Here is a 21,424-nt window from a genome sequence, read left to right as displayed (position 1 = left end):
AGGGGGGTTGAAGTGCTTCACAGAAGGAAACAAGCGGAAAGTTGCATTTCAACAGGTATAAAACCTGGAAGTATTAAACCTATACAAAGTTCAATAGGAATTAACGTCATCCAGGCATTATTTTTAGATTTTGGAGATATTATTTGGTTAGTAGGCAGTCGTGAAAATGGAATAAAATGTACTCCGTGATCACATAAATTGGGGTTAAAGGCTTACTTAAATGGTCATAGACCGGTTGCCTTTGAAAACGTGGGGTTAAGGCACCAGCTGCAGATCTCTTTGTGAACCCATCTTCCATACTGCTTATATATTAGTAGTAAAATATCTCTGGCGGTTAATGTGCTCACTGGAGAGATTGTTTGCAGACTAGGCAGGTTGGCTCATCATAAAATACCGTAGAAGATTTGTCTGTCTGTTGCAAAGCACAACCTGTAGCATGCATGCCACAGGTTTGTGTTTCATGTAGACAGTTCAGGGGCTTACTGCTATTGCTGCAGATTTCCTTCTGTTGCCTGCTTGTCACCAGTTACAAAACTTCTAATGTAGCTCAGCGAGTTATGAACCAACATCAAGGAGCTGTATGCTAACTGCACAGCATTATGAGTTGAATCTTGTTCTTTTTCCCCAGTCTTTCGTAATTGCTTATGGAACACAAAGCCAGACTAAACTATATGTCCAGTGCTTAATTTGAGTCAAAAAGAGAAATTCCTTTCTGTGTATTACACGTTCTTATGTTAAACATTAGTTACGGAGAACCATTTATTCAGACCAATCTCAAAAATATACAAAGCCCTATCTAGAATTATGATCATAACATAAGCCCGTGTGTATCTTACTGGTTTTTTATTTTGTATTAAAAAAGAATTAAAAATAGATGCATATTTGTACATCAAGCAATAAGCAATTAATTACAATCATAACATTACATACAATTCTTATACATTTTTACAACATTTTATAACAATATATACTTCACAATACACATCAAATTAAAAAAGATTTTCTCATACATAAAAGAGTCCGTGTGTCGACGCGTTTCGGTGCTTCATTTTTATAGAACACCTTCCTCAGGACAATATCATTTAAAAACATAAAATCTTCTTTTTATTATTATATATAGTTTTTCGGGTACCAGATGAGTATCCCTGGGGTCACCATAGATGAAGGATATCAGATTTAGATCTCTATTTCATCCGTGAATTATATACATAGAGTGCCGTGCTTTTCTGTAATTTGCACTGATAATGGATTTCTCAGGCTTTATCCATTTGCGCCTTAGCAGGGTGGTATTATTCCACCTCTGTCGTATCCCAATGTTGATCCCTTTTGTGGCTTTTTGGGTCCTGTGTGCCTTTATTCAATGCGGCAGCGGTTCCCCGTCCCGGTCTCACTGGTTCCCGGAGCACAGTGCTTAATTTGAGCCAGTGGTTTTTGGTGCTCAGCACTGACACTTACATAATTGTCAGCACAGGTACTTATGACAGTCTGCACCACGGTGGCACTGACTCTCTAATTCACAGATGAGCACAAGAACAGATGTTTATTAATTCAAGATATATTAAAAATGAGTTTTACAAGAGCTCAAGCTATACTTATAGCGTTGAGGGCCTGGAATAGTCTGATTAGTCAAGTGTGATGGTTAATGGTTGCTTTGGTACTGTTAGGGGCAGCACTGGCTGGAGCAATGTGTGGCACTAGCTGGAATGGCCTCTTGGTGAGAGCACCGGCACTTATTTTTTTACAAATTAAGCACTGGGTCTAGGAGAAGAGGTTGCTTTTTTATCGTTCGACTGGCGCCAAACACTGAGACCACGGCACCAAAAAAAGACAACAGAGCCAGAAAGAATGGAATAAGAAGGAAAAGGTGTAAGAAATGGAAATGTAAAACGAAAAAGAGCATACTGGCGTAACAAGTAATGGTTGGTGACAACACCATTATTAACCTTTCCTCAATGGCTCTTTCTAAGGCCGTGAAGCAGTTACTATCATTGGGACTGTCTTTTTGCCCCATCAGTGATTTTAATTAGGCTCTCAATAGGGTGGACATTTTCTGTTTTACTCATAAGTTAAAATTGAAAAAGTTCTTCGCCATAAAGGATGGCCTGAAAGAAGCTCAAGCAAGAAATATCAGTGAAAAATATTCTAGCATTGAGATGCTTGCATCAGATGTGCCCACTTTACTGAAAAGTGGGGGCCATTGGCCCCCCCGCCCGCATGGCGGTGCGGCGACCCCCCTCTCCTTCTGCTTCCCGGTGGTGGGGCGTGACCTCCCGGCGTCCAGTGATGACGCGGGGCTGTGCGCCTCACCACCGATTGGCTGGCACCCGACCGTGACCCGGAAGGCGAAGGAAGACTTCCGGGTCAGGGGGGGCGGGCTGCTGAAGGGGCGGGTGGAGGGGGCATGTTGCCCCCTCCCTGCGCCCCTGGAATAAAGGCGGGGGGAGTGCTCGGATGGGCCTTGTTGACCGGATGCTCCCCCACACTGGTCGTACCCCGCGCTCGGGGCTGCCTGATTTTTTAATTATCTTTTTTGTTCCCCTACAGGTCCCCGGTTGGAGTTAGGCGGCAGCGGGTGGCGTCGTTCGTCGGAACGCCGATAGGGGACGCACAAGCTCGTTTTGTTTCCTGCAGGACACGGAGTGGAGAACGAGTCGGGGACGAGTTGCCTTCAAAGTCCAGTTCGATCACGGAAGGAGTGGAAAACGATAGCGGTCGGTGTCGTAAGGGGCTGGTTTGCACTCGCGTACCGGACAAGAAGGTAGTGGGAAAGCGCTGGGTGGGGGGTGCCAAGCAGTAGGTGCCTAAGTTCGATCGTATTTGTGTAGCGTAAAGCGGGCGGCAACGCAGCACCTGGGATCGGGCTGGGGATCCGGTGGTGTTTGTAGCAGCTTGCACGAGTGTGAAGCGAAGCAGGGTCGTCCAGGGCAGCAGGTGGATGGGAGACCAATAGAGGGAATATAGGTTATAGAGGCTCCGGCTGAATACTTGGTAGTACAATTTCTTCTGTGAGGGGTTTTATTTCATGCTTAACCCAGAGAGTTGTGCAGTGAGTGTTAAAGCGGCTGAGGATTCCGGGGGGCTGGGCTTAGTGGAGGTGTCAGTAAAGAGACCTATGTACATCGCAGCTGTGTTATTGTGAATTTATTAGCAAGGGGTTCGGTATCCAAAGGGCATTTGGGAACATCATTTGTTCTCTTACCTACACTAGCATAGTCCCCTCGGGTCGCTTATCGGCGCGTTGTCTCCTAGCAGCACACATTGGGCAAAGGACCTGTTTCTTTATGTTTCTACTCTGTTAAAGCATATTATTATCGTGGACCCCCCCCCTTTTTCTATGAATTTCGATTCGTCAAAGCATATTAGCAACCTGCCTTTCATTTTAGGTGACACAAGTACGTGGCCTTTTGCAGTTGCTGGCGCGCGGGTTCTGGACGTTGGACGAACGCAGGGTGGTGTCCGGTCTCCACGGCGGGTAAGGGGAGTGTGGGAGGCTTGCATTTCATAGCTTCTTGTGGCCGCCGGGTGAGTTTACGTTAGAGTTCACTCGCCCCGGACAATCGGGCAAGCCGGTGTGTTGCGGTCATAGTTGCATGGTGCTCACAGCCCCTTGTACATCCTCCATCTTTTGACCAGGTACAAGTGCACACGTGCACTAGGGGGCGTTAATTAAGAGTGTAGTTTCATTTGGCGGCAATATGCCTGGGGCAAGGGGTGGAAAGAGGTCACCAATGGAGGTAATGATGCAGGACATGATGCGTAGAATGACCGCCATGGATAAGAGGTTGGTGAAGGTGGATGAGTTGGGAGAAAGGATGGACCGCATGAATGAACGGCTTGATGGTCCGTCGGAGCCACAAGTTAGGCCCAAGCGTCACATTACACCCCCTTTACCAAGGGGGGATTTCGCCACCTCGCCTAAGAGGGGCAAGGCCAAGAGATCGAGGAAGGTTTCCTCCGCTCCCACGCTCCCCTCAGGTCCTTCCGCTCCCCCGCCGCCATTGCCTCCACAGGCCCCGGCCGTGCCCCCGGTAATCCCTCTTGCGGCACCGTCCCCGGGTGCCCCCTGGTTCCCGCACAGGTGGTTCCAGTGCCAGTACTTGTTGCGCCCCCATGCCGGTAGTACCAGTACCAGCCCCGATAACGCCATCGTCCCCGCCGACTAGCCCACCAGTTCCTTTAGGTGTACCGACGGGTGGGGTGGTTGTGCCTGCTGTAGTGCCAACTGTGAGTGCCCCAATAACCCTTGAGCTGGAAGCCCAGTTGGCGGCAGTGTTGCCTTGGTTACAGAGGGGGGGCGCATCAGATCATTTCGCGGAGGCGGCGAAATTATTGGAAAAGATTAGAGCAGCGACTGCCGCAGATAGTGCTGCAGGGCCCTCTGTTTCTCCCCTTCCAGGTTCTAATGCCGCCCAGCTGAACGGAAATGGAGTTGTACCGGCCCAAGTGTCCGGAAATGGTAAGGAGGTGGCTCTGCCTCTCTTGGGTGACGGGTCAATGCCGTCCGGGAGGGAAGATTTAGCGCAACATGTTTCCCAGACTGTAAAAGAGATGATTTGGGCGGGAAAGTATATATATATATTTTCTCCCTGTTGCTGGATAATAGGGATATGGAACATGCCAAGACACTGAAGGAATGGATGCACCCTAGTAAATGGAGGGCGCAATGTTCTAGATTCAGGGTAGAAGAGACTTTGCTTAATTGGTTCAGGGCCTTCTCAGTCTTTACGGCTATCACGACTGAACGCACTCCTGATGTACATGCAGCAATGGCCTGCTACCAGAGTAGGATTGCCGTGTGGAGTGAGCAGTACCCTGGGGACGCATGGAAAGAGTACGATGTTAATTTTAGAAAATCCAAGGAGTTTAATGCATCATTGACATGGGACAGGGTTGACTCAATGGCTTGGCATAAACAGTTCTCTGGGAATACATGCACGACCCAGTCCACCGGTACTGTAGTGTTCTCTGCTAGACCCCAGCAGCCCTTTCCGCCAGAGCAGGGGAATGACTTCCCGGGAAAGAGTAGGGGGGGAGACAGGAGGGGGGTGTGCTGGGATTTCAATAAACGAACTTGCTCAAGACCGGCTGGCACGTGTAGATTTAGACATGCCTGCGGAATCTGTGGTCACCCATCCCACCCTGAAACAACTTGCAGGTCCAAAAATGGGAATCAAGGTCAGAGAGGGAGAAGGAAACCAGAATAGAGGGGACAGATTAATGGGTCACACTCCTATTGATGTCCTAGCGATGATACCATGGTTGAACAGATACCCGGATCACACAGCGGCTACCCTACTTCAGGAGGGGTTCTCCCAAGGTTTTAGGATCCCGGCTGGGGGGTACGCAGGCAGCGCATATTGTAAAAACCAGTTGTCAGTGAAACATAATCCTGCAGTAGTGGCTGCCAAGATTAAGAAGGAACTGTCGCTGGGCAGAATAGTTGGCCCTTTCCAGGATGTCCCTGTCCCTAACTTTGTGTGCTCACCGCTGGGCATTGTACCCAAGAAAGAGAAGGGAGAGTTCAGACTCATTCACAACCTTTCAGCACCAAGAGGAGGCTCATTGAATGATGCAATTGATGATGCTATATGCAGTGTGAGATACGCTTCATTTGACCAGGCGGTGGAACTGCTGCGGGGACTAGGGCCAGGGGCATTGATGGCAAAGTCAGACATTGAATCTGCTTTTCGTCTCCTCCCAGTCCATCCTTTGGATCACCACCTCCTGGGTTTCATTTTGGAGGGAAAATTTTACATGGATAAATGCATGCCAATGGGTTGTTCCATATCATGTGCACATTTTGAGACTTTTAGCTCTTTGCTAGAATGGGTCATGAGGCAGGCGACAGGCCATCAGCAGGTCATGCATTACCTGGACGATTTCCTCTTTCTTGGGGCGGCGGGCATTCGAGAGTGTGCCTGGGCATTGCAGGAATTTTGCGTGCTCATGCGGGCTTTTGGGGTCCCGCTGGCGCTGGGGCAGACGGTTGGCCCGTCCACGTGTTTAGAATTCCTTGGCATCGAAATAGACTCAGTGGAAGGGTGTTTCAGGTTGCCCAGGGACAAAGTTTCTAAGTTTAGGGCAGCACTTCAGCAATGCTTACTCAAAGACAAGGTCTCTCTGCAACAATTGCAGGAGGTGGTGGGGCAACTGAATTTCGCATTGCGGGTCATCCCCATGGCGCGCCCTTTCTCACGCTCCATTGCCCAGGCCATGAAAGGACTACGGGAGAAACACCACCACACTAGGTTATCATGTGAGGTTCGCCAGGATATGCGGATATGGTCGGCATTCCTGGAGACCTTCAATGGCAGGGTGGTGTGGTCCGGCACCCCCACCACATCAGCAGAGTTGGGTTTGTGGACAGACGCTGCTGGTAGTGTGGGTTTTGGCGCCATCCTGGGGACCAAATGGGTTGCGCAAGAGTGGCCCGGGGAATGGAGGTCCTGGGGTTTGACCACCAATATCGGCTTCCTGGAATTGTTCCCGATATATGGGTGGCATTGATGGTCTGGCCAGAACACCTGTGTAATCAATCAGTGGTGTTTTGGTCTGACAACATGAGTGTGGTGGAATGCATAAACCAGCAGGCTGCAAGCTGTCCATTCATACTGCGCCTGGTGAAGGAGATTGTGCTGCAGTGCTTAAGGTGGAACGTAGTTTTCAGAGCTAAACATGTGCCAGGCGTCCTCAATATTGCAGCTGATGCCCTTTCTCGCTCTAAAATGCAGGTATTCAGGGAACAGCTTCCTGCAGCAGACCATTGGCCAGCGCATTTCCCGGCGGCACTCTGGCGGATTGGTGCCCCAGATTACAGGACCTCGTGGTAGCTAGCCTAGCCCCCAGGACCAAGACAGCATACGAAGGGGCGTTCTTGTCTTACCGTACATTCCTGGGGCGCGATTGGGAGGTTAGGTGGGCACAAGTGGACAGCTTTGCGACTTACCTAGAACAGATGCACAAGGAAGGGCGCTCAGCGGCAACGGCGAGCAGACATAGGGCGGCGTTTTCCTTCTTTGCGCAGGCCAAGGGTGTGAGGGACCCCACTAACACTTTTTTAGTACGCAAAGCCTTGAGGGGTTGGCGCCGCATGCAGGGACACTCTGTAGATTCAAGAAAACCAATAGGGCTAGTGCGATTGTCAGCCTTATTGTCAGCACTGCATGAGGTCCGTAGTTCAACATAGGAAGTTCTGTTGTTCAAAGCCGCGTTCGCATTGGCGTTCTACGGGGCGTTGAGAATAGGCGAGTTGGTAGCAGCTTCTAAAGGAGACAAACAGGGCGGCCTTCACTGTGCCTGCGTCAAGATAAGGGAGGATACAATGTGGGTAACAATTCAAAGATCGAAAACAGATCAGGAGGCACGGGGGAATACCCTAGTGCTCCACCGGGCTCGGACCAATCCTTGCTGCCCAGTATCGCACGTAGAGGTCTTTAGCAGGCAGCGGGAAGGGACGGCGGGGGTTGCAATATTGAGTCTCGCTGATGGGACACCATTGACCAGGTATCAGTTTAGGAGAGTCTTGGAGTCGGCCGTTAGGAAGGCAGGCTTGGACCCCAAGGAATTTGGTACCCACTCCTTTAGAATTGGGGCTGCAACTGAAGCAGTGAGTAGGGGACTCCCAGCTGAGAATGTTAAGCGAATTGGGAGATGGTCTACTGACTGTTACAAGCGATATGTACGGATTGACATGTTGTAACCTACCAAGGGACTCACACCGGGTGTTTTCTCGTTTTTTGCATTTTCTCAAACCTGTTACGCGGGGGAGGAACTTGCCGCAGGGCGTCAAGGAATTTCAGCAGCTCAACACAAGCGACAGAAGGAGCAACGGACATTGGTGACTTGGATTGTGGGCCACTCTTATGTGAGGCGCGCTGAAAATGTCTTTCTTTCAGGTGACAGTAAGAAAAGGGCTGAGCAAAAGGGGTTTTCAGTTTCCTTCTTTGGGAGGGGGGGTTTATGTCTCAGTCAGTTCAGAGATTATTTTCAGAAAATCCTATCCCAGCAGCCCGCCCCCCCGTCAGTGGTGATATTTCACCTGGGGGAGAATGATCTGGCCAAACTAGGTAGGCGCATCCTTATCGAGGAAATCATCTCCACTGCGGGGTGGGTGGCCAAGACATGCCCGGGTTGCAGGTAGTTTGCTCTCAACTTATACTCGGTGGCAGTGGCGAGGGGGGGACTCGGTTAAGGCGTTGAATCACTCGGTAAAGAGGATCAACACGCAATTGGACAAATTGTTTCGAGCCCCCCGGTTGCAGACAATCCCTCATGGGTGTATTTGGGGGGAACATTTCTACTTGCGGGATGGTGTACATTTGACAGAGGCAGGTAATGTCATGTGGGCCAAGAATATACTGGCATGGTTAGAAGGTTTTGTAAGGGGAGTATGACCTTTCTAGAGTAGGAAGGGGGGAGGCCAGATCGTCGGGTAACAATGCTGGCCTGTGGTGGTAAGGTCATGACCGGTGAGCAACTATTTTAAGGTCTGGGGGGGCGGCATCATCCTCGGAGGTGCCCGACCAGGGGGGAGGGGCCAATTGCCCCTCCTAGAACTTCAGGGGCAGGGTCAACTGGTGCTTCAAAGGGGCGCGGGTGGGTGAGTCACGCTTCCCATAGGCCGGTAGCCACCCCGCGCGTACTCATGACGTCAGCGAATGGCGCAGAGTAAGGGCCCTCCTTTAGTGGGTAAATGGAGTTCACGGCGGGGACCGAGTAATTAACGGGCTCGGCTGCGCATGCGCACCTACGGGGAGGCGCAGCTAGTGGGACCTGACACCGGTTAGCGACCTTGCCATATGGCCAGAAATGTTAGTATGCAAAATTAAGATGAGGATGTTAGATTCGGTTAGGAAACAATCTGTATTAGAAGTTTGTTAAGGTTAGCCTCTCATACCTGTTGACAATATTGTATCTAATATCCGGTTATTTTGCATAGGAAATGTTGATATTTTATATTACAGTTTTTATTGTTTTATATCTTAATAAATACGGCCGGGGGGGTCTTCGGATCCCCCGCCTTCCAAAGACAATTATGTTTCATGTCTGTGTTTGGGTTGGTGTGGGTCCATTGGGAGGGGGCGGTAGCCGTCACTGACCATGTGAAAAGGGGGGGGCCATTGGCCCCCCGCCCGCATGGCGGTGCGGCGACCCCCCTCTCCTCCTGCTTCCCGGTGGTGGGCGTGACCTCCCGGCGTCCAGTGATGACGCGGGGGTGTGCGCCTCACCACCGATTGGCTGGCACCCGACCGTGACCCAGAAGGCGAAGGAAGACTTCTGGGTCAGGGGGGGCGGGCTGCTGAAGGGGCGGGTGGAGGGGGCGTGTTGCCCCCTCCCTGCACCCCTGGAATAAAGGCGGGGGAGCGCTTGGATGGCCCTTGTTGCCCGGACGCTCCCCCACACTGGTCGTGCCCCGCGCTCGGGGCTGCCTGATTTTTCCCCACCCACCATCCCTGGAACTATAAGTTGTTTTGCATTGTTTGATACCGGTTTATTGTGTAAATATCTTGTGTAAGTTTTCTTTAGGCCTTTTTTTCCCAGTTTACAAAGTGGTGTTGATGTATAATGTCTGGTTACAATTTTGTTTAGGCCTTTTTTCCCTTAGTAGTTCGACAATGTTGGCATGACATGGTGATTTAGTTAGTGTAGTTGTCCTTTAGTTCTTTTTCCACAGGTCGTCGTATTTATTAGGTTTGGACATGCGGTAAGGTCATGACCGGTGAGCAACTATTTTAAGGTCTGGGGGGGGCGGCATCATGGAACAGCGGAGCCTAAAGTAATTGGAGGTGACATTGATATGCCGGGGCCCACTGGAGGGCTTTATACTGCACATTGAATATTAAAAATCACTGTGACCTTTTAAATAATGATGATGAACTGAACAACCCACTATGGGTGAAAGAGAAGTAAACTACAAGTCCCAGAGAGCAAGTGCCACTTAGCAAACATACTGGATGTAAAAAACCATTTAAATATGCAGGTGGGACTAATTGCAGAACAGCGCATTCGTCATCAGCCCATGAAGAAAGAGTGCACAGCTCAGAAACGCGTTGGCAAAAGGATTGAAATTACGGATGAAATTGCACCTTCAAATGCTGCAATAAAGTAGGAATTACCTACCCACTGTGGAGTGCTTCTTCAGTTGCAGAGCCTTGGTTATCATGATATTTATGTATATATATATATATATATATATATATATATATATATATATATATATATACTAGCAGCCCGTCCCGACGTTGTCCGGGTATGAATTGCTGCCGGCCAGTAGTATATTGTTTTGTAGGATTTCGTTTTGATAGCATTTCTTATCGGTGACAGGCCTGTGAAACGCTCCGATTCACAGTGCACTGCTGATGCACTTAAGAGTTCGCGTTCAGTAGTGTATAAACTCGAGTTTCCCTACTTTATTTTTCCTTGCAATATTATATAGCGCGAACTCGACAACATGGCATGAGCACAATTTACATTACAGAAGAACACATTCATTTGTGGTAGGCACGGGGAGACAAAGTGATTTGCCTGGAATCACAGGATGTTGAGCTGATGCCGAGATTCGAACGTAGCTCCCCAGCTCTAAAGTCCGCAATTCTAGAACTTGTGGTGGAAGGTGTGTCTAAAAGTGTATGTCGGTGCTGGCCATCAATGAGAGAGACCTGTGTATTTTTCAAATGGGTGGTGAAAACATATGAGTATGTTGCTGGAGATGTGGGCCGCCGTGCCACCAATGTACTTACCGGGGGAGGGTAAACACCCATTATTCCGCAACTTTCTTTCCGCATACCATCACTCCGCATACTTTCATTACGAAAGTACCATGACTCCGCAATGCCATTATAACGCATGGCATCACATTTTATATGCTTTTACCACGCATATATTTACAACGAAATTCGTTGTAAATGCATGAATGGTAAAAGCATGCTTTTTTAATGTTTGAATAAGGTAAGTATGGGTATAGGGGTATATGTTTTGGGGTACTGAGGTATATATTTTGGGGTGTTTGGGTATTTTAAGGGTTCAGATATAGTTTTGGGTTATGGGGTACAGGGGTAGTTTTAGGGTTTAGGGATAGGTATGGGATTCGGGGTACAGGGGTATTTTTAGGGTTATGGGTAGGTTTGGGTTTTGGGGTACAGGGAAATTTTAAGGGTTATGGGGTAGGTTTGGGTTTTGGGGTACAGGGTTATTTTTAGGGTTCAGGGCTAGGTTTGGGTTTTGGGGTACAGGGGTATTTTTAGGGTTATGGGTAGGTTTGGGTTTTGGGGGTACAGGAAAATTTAAGGGTTCAGGGCTAGGTTTGGGTTTTGGGGTACAGGGGTATTTTAGGGGTATAAGGTGGTTTTTGGGTACAGTGGTATTTTTAGGGTTCAGGCTAGGTTTGGGTTTTGGGGTACAGGGGTATTTTTAGGGTTCAGGGGTAGGTTTGGGTTTTGAGGTTCAGGGGTATTTATGGGGTTCAGGGCTAGGTTTGGGTTTTGGGGTACAGGGGTATTTTTAGGGTTTAGGGGTAGGTTTGGGTTTTGGGGTACAGGGTATACTTACTGGGTTAAGATGGGTTAGTGTTCAAGGGTGTTGGGGTATTTTAAGGAGTAAGGGTGGGTTATGATTATGGGGTGCAGGGGTATTTAAAGGGGGCAGGGTGGGATTAGCACAAGATATGAGACATGGCATGAAGGGTGGAAGGTACCACACGCCCCAGCGTTTGTCACACCCCCAGCACACGCCCACAGCACAACGCAGACACGCCCACAACGGACTACTTTGCTGGCACGGTTCTTTTACCTTTTAAATGTATATGGTGGACGTCTGCATTGCCTATGTCCTTCTGCTGCTACTGCCATTTCCAACGCTGTATTCGGTGTTATGATTGGTGCAGTGGTTCCTGAGATTACCTGCCTCAAGTGTTTGGGCTCTCTCTTTATTATATTAGTATAAATATATATTTATATATATATTTCTAAAAAGTTGTCCTGTGCTTGAAGGATGCCACTCCACCAGGATTTGTTCACAGAACCTTTATTTGCAGCAAACAGCTTTTGAGCAGAGTTCGTATAATGACTCCCTGACGCGTTTCGGGACAACATGTCTCTTAATCATAGGGCAAAGCAGTTCGTGCGCATTACAACCCTTTAATCCCATTTTGCATGCTGCTCCCACCTGGGTATTGCAACAGCATGCTGGGAGTTGTAGTGCACTGCAATCCCTCCAGTGGGTAATTACAAGTCCTTAATGGCTTGCCGGGCACCAACGTTAATTATCGCTTGGTCTGTCTTTTTAACACCCTCCAGTGGGCCTCCGTTTGGAAAGCTGTCCGTTAATTTAAAAGCAATCCTGGTGCCGCACATCATGCCCGCATGATATATATATATTGTCCATAAACACTTCTCGTTTCAAGAGACGCACACCGTGCCCTGACTATTAATGGACATCAAAGTGTTTTATTCAACGTCCAAACACTGCCACAGCTTGCCTCACTAATAACGCGTTTCGGCTCTCGTTACGAGGCTCACTCACCCGTAGGCAGTTTCTTTTTAAAAAAAATTACCACGTGTTTTTGTAACTGTATCCTAGGCTACCCAGGTTTGATGTAGTCTTAAGGTCCCATATTGCTTAGGGTTCACTTTGTAAAATGTACTAAATATTCTATTTGAATGCAGAGTGTGTTATTATCATTCTTCTTATCCTGTTTCCACCATAAAGATTTGTTAATTTTCATGCATTTCGAAAGTGTTTGATTTAACCTATGCCATGTAATTTTGACCCTGGAGTTTTAGCTTCGAACTTTGTGCTCAATTTGGTGCAACTATTAAATTTTCAGCATTTGTATTTTAAACATGCATTGATATTTTCAAAAACAAACCTTTTCACTGGTTTGCCCCTTTTGCTTTCATTTGTAAAGTTAAGACTGCTTGCAGCTTCCCAGCACTTAGTAAGAGAATCCTCAGTCTTTGTGACTGAAAGGTGAGTCAAGGATACTTTTAACACATCTGTGGATTTCTTCTGAGTGGATGTTCTGATCAGGTTGTTGTGGTAGTCCAGACATAGCACATAAATAAGGATTTCATGTAGACGTTGTTATTTCCCAAGAGGAATGAATGTCCTATCATTGTGCAAGGTAGAGCTCCATCTTTAGAGGGATCGCTCTTGAAATGTCATCACATCCCTCAATTTATGTCATACACATCAGTGTGCCCATCAAGAAGCAGACATCATCCTCCACTTAAATTGCCTCAAATCTGAACTGACTTCACACCTCTACGTTTCGCATTTCCATCCATTGAAAATATGCTGCATTTCTACAAAAAAAGACCACAAACCAACTTCAGCCACGAAACTATTGAGCAAAAATTAATGAAGACATTGATGGGGAGATTTACAATCCCCTTGCGCCACCCGTTCGTCACTTTTCCCATGTTACAAATGACGCAAAAGTGGCGCAAGGAGCTTGTAAATAAGCCCCTGAATGTTTAGTATTGTTGGAAAGCATGGGCCTCATTTATGAAAAGTGACGCATCGCTGCGTGAAAACAGCGATGCGTCACTTTTCACTGCTCCCTCCTTGCAACACCAATGATACGTCATATTTACAGTATGATGCATCATTGCTCAAGGAGTTACAGATACGTCAGTATTTCTGACGTATCTGTATGCCGTAAAAGTGACGCATTGCTGGAGTGTGTCACAAAAGTGAAAGGGCCTGTGTCAGTCTTACGCCTGCTGTGAGGCAGGCATAAGAAATTGACGCATTTGTGTCCTAGAAGTGGCGCAGTGAAATCTCAAAGATTTCACTGCGTCACTTCTACGACCCTTTCTTGCGTCAATACGCCCCCCTTGCATACATTATACCTGGCGCAGGTATAATGTGGTGCAGGGGTTTACAAAGTGACGCATCTACCTAGATGCGTCACTTTGTAAATATGGCGCAACAAGGCGCATTTTTTACGCCACTGGTGCGTCACAAAAAGTGACGCACCAGCGGCGTAAAAGTGACGCACAGCCTCATAAATGAGGCCCCTTATTTTTACAATTTGGATAGATTCGGATTTGAATAGGCTTTGGTGATATTTAAATTAAGCAGATTTAATTGACATAATTTTGAAATTTTGTAGTGCTCATTATGTGAAATTCCTGAATTTACACTATTATGCGACATCACATAATTATGTGTCATTCACAGGAAAACCTTATCGTAATCACAATGGAATTGCGCTACAGCAGAATTTACACAGCTGTTGCTCATTCTACTTGCGTTGTTTTGTGCAATTTTTTCACAGTGAAATTCATTCTTGTGTCTAAAATGACACAATGACGCATTTCATAATAAAATATAGCACTAACTGTTTAACTGTTGGATTGGCATTTAGTGTAACTATGCATCATGGCCCAATATTTCACGTATTTAAACAAAAGCATATAAGAATTTTGCAGACCCCAAGATTTACCTGTTTGTATTCTTGCTCAAGTTTTGGAATATGCATGTAAATACTAACGGGCAGATTTACAAGCCCCTTGAGACATTTTTACAACACGGTTGCATCACTTCTGTGACTAGGAGCATTGTAAACCATGCGCCACTATGCAACAGATTTACAGCGTGACGCATCTAGTGAGATGCGTCACATTGAAAAGCCCTGCGCTACCTAATACCTGCGTCAGGTATAATGTATGCAAGGTGGGTGCTCCGTTGCAAGGAAGCCCTGTAACAGTGTCGCAGTAAAATCTACAATATTTTACTGAGTCACTTTTACGTCCCCACTGCGTCAGAACCATACGCCTGCTTGTAGCAGGCGTAAGAGGTGATGCAGCACAGCAAGTATAGGCTGGCCCTGAGCAGTGCTGGAGTTGCGTCTCGCTTGCAACACGACTCCAGTTCTGCGTCACCTATACGCTGACAGATGCGTCCCGCAACTGTCTCTCCTTGCGCCACGGTGAGCCGCATTGTAAATGCCGCGCATCCATGGTGGCGCAAGGGGTTCAAGCAAAATAACTGCTGCATCCCTGCTGATCTGCAGGGATGCACCAGTTATTGTAAATCTGCCCCCAAGGGCCCGATTCACAAAAGTAATCTGAGTCAAAATCCTAAATTTACAGCTTTCAGTATTCACAAAAGGCATTTAGTAGTAGTAAAGTTAGGATTCCTAACTTTACTACTACTAAACTGAGACAAAATCCTAACTTTACAACTTTCGGTATTCACAAAAGCCATTTAGTAGTAGTAAAGTTAGGATTCCTAGCTTTACTTCCACTAAACTGAGAAAAATCCTAACTTTACGTCTTTCAGTATTCACAAAAGGCATTTAGTACTAAATGCCTTTAGTGAATACCAAAAGTCGTAAAGTTAGGATTCTGTCTCAGATTACTTTTGTGAATCGGGCCATACAGGAACTAAGGGTGCATGAACACAGGGGAGCACATGATGTGTCCCCCTGTGCGCATGCATATGGAGGGAGGTGCAAGGGGCCCTCTTGGCCCCCTTTCTTTCCTCACTGTCACTGTTTTCATGGAGGAAAGACCTCCATGACATCAGTGGCAGTGTGGAAATTCGTAATATGCTTCGTGGATTGCGGCAGTCCTGCCTAGCATATTACTCCCTCAAGACCGTCGCACCACTGCCAGGGAATGGCGGTTCCCAGTGCAGCATGACCGCTAGGGTCGTAATGTGGTGATCAGAAGACCGCCACTGCTGCCCACCATGAGTCTGACAGTTCAAGGACTGCAAAATTAGTAATTAGGCCTTAAGGGCTCGATTATGAGTCTGGCGGTCCACAAACCGCCAGACTCACGGGGCGCAGCAGTGGCGGTCCTCCGACCACCCTATTAAAATTAGGACTGCCATTGCCCTGTTGCAACCGCCAGGGAACTGCCCTTCTCTGTCAGGGGTTCAGCAGTATAGAGGCACAAATATGCTTGGACCGCCAAGCATATTACACATTTTCTCTCCATCATGGTTTTCATAGCGGTTCCTCCTCCATGAAAACTGTGGTGTAGAAGAAACAAAGGGTGCCTCAGGGCTATGGGGTACATGCAGTTGTACCCCATGTGTGCATGCACCCCAGATCCTGCACGGCATGGACTGCAGTTTCCATGCCGCGCAGGAACTGTTTTTGGCGTTCTCATTGTTGTGTCTATTTTCAGATCACTGTTGTGGAAATGTAAAAGAAAGTCCTACAGACACAAGAAACACTCGTAATCTGGCGGGCAGCCTGACCACAGGTTTGGTGGTGCAGCAGCAGACCACATCACCAAACTCGTAATTAAGCCTTGAGACAGCTCAAAGCCTTCTTGCTTTAAAAAAGTATTCAAAGTAAAAACTATCAAACTGGTAATTTCGCTTGTTAGTGTTATATCCATTGACATTTATGTGTATGTTTCCCTTGTTTGTTTTATTTGTATGTTTTTATGCCATTTAATTTTACAAAAAACAAATACAGAAAACATAAAGTCTTCTTCCTCCTCCAAACTATTTCTAGTTCATCATTAGAGCTCCTCCACACAACATCAGCCTTCTCAAACACAGCTTTGGGCAGTTCTATTTGACAGGCATTTTTGAGGCCATAAATTAGTACTACAAAAGTACCACTTCACAACCTCATAAATGCCTTTGTGCCTCAAAATGACACAGTCCTTTCTATTTGCATTAATTATATATCAATATTCTCAGTATATTCCCATTTCAGATGTTTTGGGGATAATTCACGAATGCATTTAACCCCTTCCACGCTCATGACGAGCTGGGCTCGTCATGGTGTAGCCTCCTCGCACGCTCATGACGAGCCCAGCTCGTCATGAATAATGGAAAATGGGCAATCCCAGCACCGGGGGGGAAAACGCATAGCAGCCAAGTGGTTAAGAGTAGTGCTAAAAGAGTACTTCTTCACATACTATTAATGCCTTTATGAATTGGCTGTATAGCTCCACCCTTTTTTGTATACTTTAGTGTGAAGTCTCAAGTGGGACGGAAATGTCCAGACATGGGTCCTGTGTGCACTGTAGCACTGGAGCTAAGCTATACCACCCCTTGTTGTAAATAATTTTGTCCACCCTAAGCGTGGAAGGGTATACTCAGACATGAGTCCCTTGCTCATTGCACCATCAGGATTCAAGCAAGCCGGGCCGAAGACGGCTGTAATGCCAGAAACCGGTCCCCGGAAGCTTGTTTCCTTCCCAGTGTAAGAATTGGCTTTTGTAGTTTGGTTTGCCCTGTTCCCATCATGCACTGGGACAGGAACAGACTAATTTGCATACAGCCAGGTTCTGAAACTGGGATGGTGCAATGAGCTAAAAAACGGTGTTGGATCTAGACCTGATCTCTTGACTGGGTGAGAGTATTCTGCTTAATTCAGAGACTCTGTCCTTCACCACCCCTTGTTGTAAATGAGATTAAATCAAGCATTTCTTCCCTCACTTTTCTTTTTAAATACTTAAGTGTGACACTCAAAGTGGGTTGGGTATGCCCAGATGTCTGTCCTGTGTACACTGTGCCACAGAAAATCAAGCTATACCTAATAAAGACAAAACCTGTCCTCAGTTGCTTGTGTTCCAGATCAAGGAGGACCGTCCCCTTCAGAGCAGGATCAAGACTGATTCGCATATTGCTGGGTCCAAACCGAGGTGGCATGGTGTGCATAATAGCTATGGACTGGAATGCGGACCAAGTAATTACCAGCGGCTGTGATTTATTCAAGCATTCAATCCCTCACTTCCTTGTATACCACATTCCCCATGTCCACCCCCTCTGTTATTAACCACTCCACAACCAATGATTTTCACTACATTATCCACCAGTCCTCATCTCACCAGGTTTGCTACCTTTAGCCACTGGGCCTGATTCACAGATTGTTAGGTGAGTATACTTGACTTAGCCTTGTAATACTCCTGACTTACTCATGAATTTCAGAAATAGACCAGGAATGTTCTTTGCTTACTTATGTGCGTCAGGAGTAAGGCACAGCAAATCCTTTGGGAACTAGGTCCATAGTCAACCAGAGTATCACTCTGGCAACCATCACTGGGGATATCAGTCAGATCCAGGATCAATTTCAACCTCAATACCAGTAAGACCAAAAAGAAAATCAGAAAGAAATGCAAAGTAAGGACTGGCAAAGAAAAAGCCTGACCTTGGCAAGCTGGTGTGATGGTTATTTTTTCTTTTCTTTTTTATTGCAGGCACTTGACACAACAATAAGGAAACAAAATGTACAATCACCAAACCATGGGCGCCTCTTGATTGCAATAAAATATTTAATTAAAAAAAAACACAGATGCAGCAGGTTTACTAGTGATGTTTTGTGAACGACAGTTGTGCATGCATTTTAATATTATTTTTATTACTATTCTGATTATTATTATTATATACATCACCACCTAACCAAGCACTCAAATCACAGCTACAATGTTGCAATGTCACCAAAATACTGAGTGCAGGCAAAATAAACAGCATATATTTATTATAAATAAAACATCACACTGTTAACCACATATGCAAATGAAGAGAATGTAACTATTTTGGTGTATGTGAACAATGCACACAGTCTTTGTGTAATAACTCAAACTGAAGGGAGCCAGTGGGTACAGTGTGCTGACCTACTGGTGGATGGAAGCAAATGTGATTGACAGTTTAACAACAATGGATCAGAGAGCTGCTCTCTCCACCAGAAGCTCTGCTGTTGTGCCACTGCTGCTCTTGTGCCACTGCCCTGGTTGGGCAGAGTTCAAGTCTGCTCTCCGACTAGTCTGCATGGTATCGTGCCCTTGCATTGTGTATTGTATTTTGCACTGTGCCCTTGTATTTAGTACTGTGCCCTTTTGTATTGTGCCTTTTTGTATTGTGCCACATTCCTCCTTAGTTGTTATTCTCTAGTTCAACTTCCTCCGTGCACACTTCGCCACCCTTTTTTTTGCCGCTGCTGCCCCATGGCCCCTCCCCCTGCCATTCCTACCTCTGAGCTGCGCTTCCCTCCCCTATTTAATGGCGGTCACTGTGTGGCTGCGCCAAGCACAATCCTGTCTGTGCCCGACCTTGACCAGCGGCAGGGACCCTGGATCTCCGACCACCCACCACTATGACTCAGCTGCCCTCCACGCACTCAACCCCAGAAGGAACAACAACTGCCAGCTGTCCATGCCGAGCAACACCCACAGCCAGTTCTCCTGCAGCCACTTCTGCCGGACATTTACCACTGTCCGCACACCCACGGCCCTCCGCCCACATACCAAACACCAACACCTCCGAAGCCCTGAGGTGCATCCTCCTCTATGTGCACTCCATTCACAGACACGCTGCAGAGATCTGGGACCTCCTCAACACCCTTTGGCCAGACGTTGCCTTCTTCACAGAAACTTGGACCAACTCCACCTCCACCCCCGACATTGCCACCACCATCCCGGACAGACAGAAGATCCAGAGGAAGGACTGCCACAACCGCCCAGGAGGAGGACTTGCCATCGCACACAAGAGCTCCCCTCGACTCATGACCTCCAGCTCGAGCAACAGCCCGCCCACCACTGAACACCTTCATTTCCAGACCAGCTCCAGAATGACCCTAAGAGGCACCCTCGTCTACAGACCTCCCGGACCTCAAACTGCATTCACCACCACCATCGCTGACCTCATCGTGCACCACACCATCACTTCCATGGACTACATACTCATTGGAGACCTCAATTTCTACCTCGATAACCTCAATGACCCCAGTTCCACCACCCTCCTGGACAACTTTGCCAACCTCGGACTGAAACAACTCATCACCACCCCCACCCACAAGGCATGACACAGCCTCAACCGCCTCTCGCAGGAGGCAACAACATCCACTTCAGCCACACCAAGCAACCCCCATGGACAGACCACCACTGCGTACACTTCCACGTTGACAAACCCACAGCGCCCAAACCTGCACCCTGCCCTCCACGAAGAAACTGGAGCGAAATCACTGAGGAGCAGCTCAACTCCACCCTAAACCGCGATGCCCTCGCCACCTTGACCGATACCAACTTCGCAGCCAAAGAACTCCACAGATGGATCTCCAATTGCACAGACAATTCAATATTCAATATGCCCTCAGCAGATCCTATGGACCCTTAAGAACTATGGACCCATCTCCCTCTTCCCCTTCACGGCCAAATTCACAGAGAAGACGATCCACATCCAGCTAACGAAATTTATCGAAGAAAACTCCATCCTCGACCAATCCCAATACAGATTCCGCAGCAACCACTGCACTGAGACCGCTCTACTCACTGCCACAGACGGCATCTGTACCCTCCTCGACCAAAGACACACCGCAGCCCTGATCCTACTCGACCTCTCTGCAACCTTTGACACTGTCTCCCACCATACACTCACCGCCGGACTCCAGGAAGCTGGCACACAGGGTACCGCTCTTGAATGGCGCTGCTCCCATTTTGCCAGCAGAACCCAAAGAATCAGACTTCCACCCTATCTCTCCGAACCCACAGAAATAAACTGCGGAGTACTCCAAGGATCGTCGCTCAGCCCCACGCTCTTCAACATCTACATGGCCCCCCTCTCCGCCATTGTCAGACAGCATAGTATCCTACACCAATGTCACCCAGCTCATCCGCTCCCTCACCAAGGACCCCATAACCACCAGACTGGCCCAAATCATTTTCCGCATTGCAAATCCCAGGTCATATAGGTTAACATTGCAGGAAGTTATTAAATAAAAATAGAGCTACCGTTCAAAGACTTCTCAGAATAGTATTGCTAAATCCAACAGTATCATATTGTTGAATTTCTCCTAAAGTAAACATACAAGAAGTTATAAGACTTTCTCGTTTGTAAGTCCAATGTCAGCCTTCCAGTGGTCTGCCCTGATTGGTAAGAGTTAAGTGGATTAGCCTGGCTGCTTCGAGGAGGTGATAAAGAGCCCCTGTGGTTACCAACTCTGCTGGGAGGGCAGTGTGCTGTTCCATAGGAATGCCAGGCAAGGGGGTGGAGTCTGAAACCATGCTCTTCAAAGGCAGAGGTGACGCCTGGGTGTCAGTTACACTTTCACATTGTTGACCCAGAGTCAGGGCTAGGCTTGAGGATGTTATGTGAAGATGGTAGTGGGAGAATCTAGGGAAATAAGCCATTCCATTGGGGGGTGTTTAGCAAGGTCTTGACTGGAAAATCATCCATTATGGATTTGGAAGATTTGATGCACTCTGGGACAAAATATTGCCACACTCTACATGATGTTGTCATCGCCTTGAGCAGTTACCCTGCTCCCATTGGTCAGAAGTGACCTGCTGCTTGACACAGAGAATTTTTAATAAGTATCTGAGAGAGGCAGAGCCCTCCAGATCTGCTGCTTGAAATGTATTGAGGTAAGAAGTGAATTGCTGAGAAGATTTTGCTGTGCCAAGAATTCTAAGGCCTGACCTCTGAAGCCTGCACCGTCTGAAACTACAGCCCTGCT

The sequence above is a fragment of the Lissotriton helveticus genome, chromosome 6 (assembly GCF_964261635.1).
Source record: "Lissotriton helveticus chromosome 6, aLisHel1.1, whole genome shotgun sequence".
Classification (NCBI taxonomy): domain Eukaryota; kingdom Metazoa; phylum Chordata; class Amphibia; order Caudata; family Salamandridae; genus Lissotriton; species Lissotriton helveticus.
This window is presented reverse-complemented; position numbering follows the sequence as displayed.